We start from the raw sequence: 6,000 nt of genomic DNA, 5'->3' as shown, positions 1-6,000 counted from the left end.
ACATGGTTTGACTTGCTTGTCACGAACGTGTTCGGTTTTACGAAAACCAGAAACGTAATATACCACCCAGTTATTAATTAGTACCAAACAAAGTCATTAAATATATTCATGAAGGTCGTTCAAATCGATTTGTCCTCACAAATTGGAACCTTTTCCCTCGAAAAAGTACACATACGTACTTTAGGCATTAGGTTCTATTCAGTGAACGCACCAGCTACTTTGAAAGTGTGGATTCGAATATCGGATGGTACTCAACCCAGCAAAAGTACTGGAATCGGTACTTTAGGAATAGGAGAAAGTCCGAGTATCTGTCCACGAACTACTCACTGCGCACCACAGACGCCACTCGTTTGTTTGAGGCTCGTGCTGAGCAATGGATATGCGAGGTAACTTGACACCGGCCAAACTCAGTTAGGAGTTACAAGCGTACCATCTCGGATCACAAAAGGAAGCTGAGTTCTCTTCTGCGATGTCAAACTTCAGTTTCTGGGTCAGCGAGTACGACCACGTGTTCTATTACGGACTTTAATGAGACTGACTATAGTAAAAATAACATTTCTCTTACAAAAAGTGCTTTATGGTTCAACTTCTTTATTATACAAGGTCACAACGTTTCGAGACAGATTCTGGTCTCTTCTTCAGGTGAAGTGAGGGTAAAACAGGCTTCGATTGATAGATGTATAGGCTTCAACTTATTGTACATAAGTTGAAGCTTGTACATAAGTTGAAGCCTGTACATCAATTAATAGAATCCTGTATATCTTGTTACCCATTGTTATCAGTCTACTGTTATGTGTATATATACTGCAACCCTTTAGTTTTACCCTCACTTCACCTGAAGAAGAGACCAGAATCTGTCTCGAAAAGTTGTGACCTTGTATAATAAAGAAGTTGAACCATAAAGCACTTTTAGTTTGATTCCTCCAACTTCTAAATGCCTTTGAAACAACTTAACATTTCTCTTACTGTGAGTGTGAAGGTCAACTAACGGCAGTTACTGAGGGGAAATCAAAATAAACATTGAACTGTAAAGTTGTGTTTGTTCTATTTCGGTAATAAGTAATACTTTATGTTAGTAATAGTGACTGACATTTCTCAGGGAAAGTCTGCAATACTGAAAGGTAACGGACAGATTTGCAATGACCAAGCAGCACTGGTGTACTTCAATGTGTAATCCTAGATGTTACTTGTGTTACATTATTCCATACAAGCGTACATAAAATATTCCATCGGAGGGACAGCATACGCCCACCCTTTCGCAAACACCTGGTATCATAACCTTTTAACAGTGATTCAAAATTTTTACTAAATCCATGAAGGCCGGGCGGAACAACAGAGGAATGGCCCGCAATCCCAACTTAGCGCAAAGAAGGAACGAAGATACAAAGACGTACTTAGACAGACCGAATTCTTATTTGTGTAAGAGGTCCTGAGGCCAATACTATATATGTGTAAAACAGTAATACTTATGCTCAAACTGTAAATGCGCGAATTGTCGGAACATCAATAAATCCCTAAACATTCGTTAACAATGTACTTTTTTTTCTCTCACCCTAAGTATGTAGTACAACACAAGAGCTACCTTAAACAATAAGTTAGTATTTTCTGTGGAGCATACAGAATTTAGCAGCCAATCCGTTCAGTCGCCTGTTACAGCCTGGATTGTCAACGAACAAACCAGTTGTTACAATCTGTTTTCACTCTGAGTTCAAGAACCAAAACAACGAAAACAAGACATGTGTTTTGTTTTTGAACAACATTTGCCAGATTGCCGTATGGTTTTGAATGTTGCGATGTTGACCTGTTTTGATGTTTCTTATGAAACAAAATGCGACATTCTCTTCTGCATAGTATTTAAAGAATCTGCTTTTGACCAAGACCCCTTTGTTTTGTGGCCATGCATCAATTGTTTTGTCTCTCTTTCCTATCACTTGATGACAGGACAATATGACGGAAAGAGTGTATCGCCACAGTGATTCGTCTGCACCTAAGGCTAAAAAATGTACCCTTCGGGTAGGAGAGAGCTTTTCATAATATTCACGAAATATAATTTACCATGAGAATAAGCAAATGAGGGAGCCTGAAATTAGTTTGCAATCAGCATTTTAGTTATGTAATAGAACTCTGTTATTTGTTTCCCCGAAATCTGCCAATTCTCAATTATTCATTTTTAAAGGAATATAAGGAAAACGACTTGCATTCTTTTCATTTCTAGATCAACGTTGTCTACTCAGACCTTGGGAAATACATTTTCCTCACAATGCTGAACAGAACTTTCATAACGCCAAATCTGGAATACCAGGCATAAGAAGTACAAACAAACGGTTAAGAATACACATGATAAAGGAATGGTTTACATGGAAATTTGTTCAGTTTACATGATAGTACAATTTCGTTTACAAGTAAAAATCCGTTAAACAAACGTGAAAACAATGTGTTTTGACATGATGGTTTGGGATGTAAGTTTCCCAATGATGTTTGTATAAAGGGCAGAGTAAAGTGTCATGAAATTCATCGCCAACATCACACGCATAGGTTAAAAATTCTTCCTTCGATTCCTTCGAGTGGAATGTTGACATATGACATTTGATAGAGTTTATTAGGGGTACCCTTCCAAGTAATTTGCGTAAAAACGTAATATGATAACTTTAGCGAAGCGTTGTTGGGTTTTTTTTCTTGTTTGTTTTGTTTTTTGTTTGTTTGTTTTTTATTTTGCGTTGTTGTTATTTTTTGTTTTGTTGTGGTGGGGGAGGGTTGTTATGTTTCTTTTTGTGGTTTGTGTGTGTGTGTTTGTTTGTTTTGCTGTAGTGTTTTGTTTTTAATCTTAAGTGGGTTCCAAAACAGGTTCGATGTGATAGAGGGTTTTCGACACCATACACGTCGTGTGTTATTTTAGCGGCCCTGCAAGATATTATCATTCCTTCAAGCTTTCTTCCCAGTTTGTTGCACGTCCTCAACCACCCAACAAAATGTATGGAATTGGCTATGGTTCAACCTGCGTCATGAACCACACTGGTACGTCATGACCCACACTGGTGCGTCACGAAAACGTAATGTGTGTCAATATAGTGTTACATACCGACAGTTTCTTGGATATACCTCGACATGTCGAAGACTCCGAGGCGCAAATCTACTCATGCCCTACCCATGGCGAGCAAACGTATGTTCTCTGTTCTGCGATTTGACATCTACTTGCTCCAGTTGTCAGAGGTAACTGAAATGGGCATAAAGCAAACCACTGACTTAAGTTCGTCATAAGCTACGTCCGACATAGTATTTATTAGTATACAACTGGCCTGGGTCATTAAAACAGTTCGATAAGTTCAGAGCAGATAAGTATTTTAGTTATAAACGGAGAGCATTGCTGTACATTGCTATCTGCTCATTAAATTGTACCAAGTATTCACTGACAGAAATGAGGAGTGCCATCCAATCTCGACAATATAGGTGCTTGCTCATTCTATCAATCGCCGATATGCTAGCCCAGCCTCAGCTTTTTACATGCAGATCTGTTGTACTTCGAATATTCGTTTACATAAAAGAGCTAATATCAACGAAATCACACCAAGTAATGGAATCAGGAAATATGTAATATTTACTCTTTTTAGGAAATGAATGTGAATCCTGGAGGCGTTAGTACGTGTACACGATAGAATCTACCTCTACGTCTACAGGTTCAACAACAAAAACAGGATGAAACGTGTCGGGGGATCCTGTTTCCGGACCCGGACAGTGAATCTGAATAACAAACAGTCACAAATATACTATCCATCAAAAGTTTAGACTCACAAGTGTAAATGTAGCCACTTACTTCAGTCAACAGTTCCAAACTAGATTTTGCAAAATATTCCATTCTGTTTGAAGGTACTGTTTCCACATCAATTGATGTATTGTAAAATAAATTCGTAATGTTGAAAAGATTGTTCATGAGTTCATTAAATGGTGAAAATCTGTGAAAATATTGTCGAGGTCAAAATTTTGTAAATAGAATAAATATTCAGAGGGTAAAATTATGTGAACGGAGCTCATTGAATTTGTACATCAAAGGCATTGGATGTCATGTATATTGAACACGAATTTTAAGAGTGTAGGTGTGTGTGTGAGGGGAAGGGAGGGGAGGGGTAATTCACACTGTACAAGCTTCTCCATATAAAGCATATTCAATCCCGTGAAATCATATGCTACACCCATTATACTTGAACGGTTAAGAATCCCTACCACATCGTCACACAATTCCACCCTGTTCATCAGTCATTCCCAGTTTCATATCCCATCCCTCACCGCCGGGATGGGTAAAATTCAAAACATATTCTGCTGTGACATAATTCGGTATTCTTTAAGTAGTCATCCCCTCTCAAGTCCACAAAAGCCATAACAAGGGACATGTGTGGCCTGTGTCGCGTGCCACACCTACAGACTTGTCGCCCTTGCTGAGATGGCAGTGACGTACATCATACAAATATACTGCTTCTGTCGGAACGGGAGGCGTGAGGTCAGCCGTCTAGCCCGGACAATGTTCTCATGCCCACACCTACGGTAATTATACAGTGTTTATGTCTTAAGGACATAAAGGATTAGCAATTACCTTGGACCTACACTATGTAGTTGTAATACCACAAAATGAAAAATGGCGTCATAAAAAATAGGCTTGACTAAGCCAATAGTGAGGTAAGTCTTCTCTCACAGCGTGACCCCACAACTCCTGGATTTACACGTTTAGTGTGTGAGGAGGTGGATGCTGTTTTGTTCCGCAATCAGGAATCATGATGCGACGATAATACACGATGAAACATTGATGCATTCCTGATAGAGATAGCGAGTGAGTGAGTGATTTGGGGTTAACGTCGCTCTTAGCACATATTCCAGCAATACCACGTCGGGGGACACCAGAGATGGGCTTTACACATTGTATCCATATGAGAATCGAACCTGGGGCTTCGGCGAGAAGAGCGAACTCTTTTACCACAAGGCTACCTCTCTTGACAGAGTTACCAAAACACAATGCAGCGTCATAGTATTGAGGCCTAAGGTTTCGTGATAACTGAGGAGTGAGTGAGTTTATTTTTACGCCGCACTCAGCAATATTCCAGCTATATGGCGGCGGTCTGTAAATAATCGAGTCTGGACCAGACAATCCAGTGATCGGCAACATGAGCATCGATCTGCGCAATTGGGAACCGATGACATGTGCCAACCAAGTCAGCGAGTCTGACCATCCGATCCCGTTAGTCGCCTCTTACGACAAGCATAGTCGCCTTTTGTGGCAAGCATGGGTTGATGAAGGCCTATTCTACCCCGGGACCTTCACGGGTTGATAACTGAGGATTTGCATCCAGCCGTAGTTAGGAAGTACTGAGTACCTACATGTACCTCAATTTAGTGATTAATTGGGATCTGCATGTAAACTGAGTTTAGAGTGTACTGACTGCATACCTTACGTGCAACCTCAAAACAGTTCAATGCATGTAACAAAAACATGTAACCAAGCTGTGCCAGTAATGAGAATCTACAAAGAGTGAGTGATTAAGTGAATGAGTGCACTCAACAATATTCCAGCTATATGGCGGATGTCGTCTACAAAGGGCGTTCAATACAACAGTAATGACGATCCACGTAATGGAACCATACCAGTAGCAAAGGCCTACAAAGCAATCGACTTAAGTTAATTGGATTATGTCAATGTAATCTTAAAGGTAAGAAGGAACCATATGGAGCATCAGTAAATATGACACATGTAATTAAGTCTCATTGCGAGTGAGTGAGTTTAGATTCGCGGCTTTTAGCACTATTCCTCTATCACAGAGGAAAACATGAGAAGGGGACCTTGATGTACATAATATTCATCTTAAAAATGAAAAGGGGATACATTATTCTACGTGTAATCCTAATCATTCATGAAAGGAAACCTGATTATGAGAAGGGAACCTTGATGTACATGATATTCATCTTAAATATGAAAAAGGGATCTATTATTATACGTGTAATCCTAATCATGAAGGG

Source organism: Haliotis asinina, chromosome 7 (assembly GCF_037392515.1).
Source record: "Haliotis asinina isolate JCU_RB_2024 chromosome 7, JCU_Hal_asi_v2, whole genome shotgun sequence".
Taxonomy (NCBI): domain Eukaryota; kingdom Metazoa; phylum Mollusca; class Gastropoda; order Lepetellida; family Haliotidae; genus Haliotis; species Haliotis asinina.
This window is presented reverse-complemented; position numbering follows the sequence as displayed.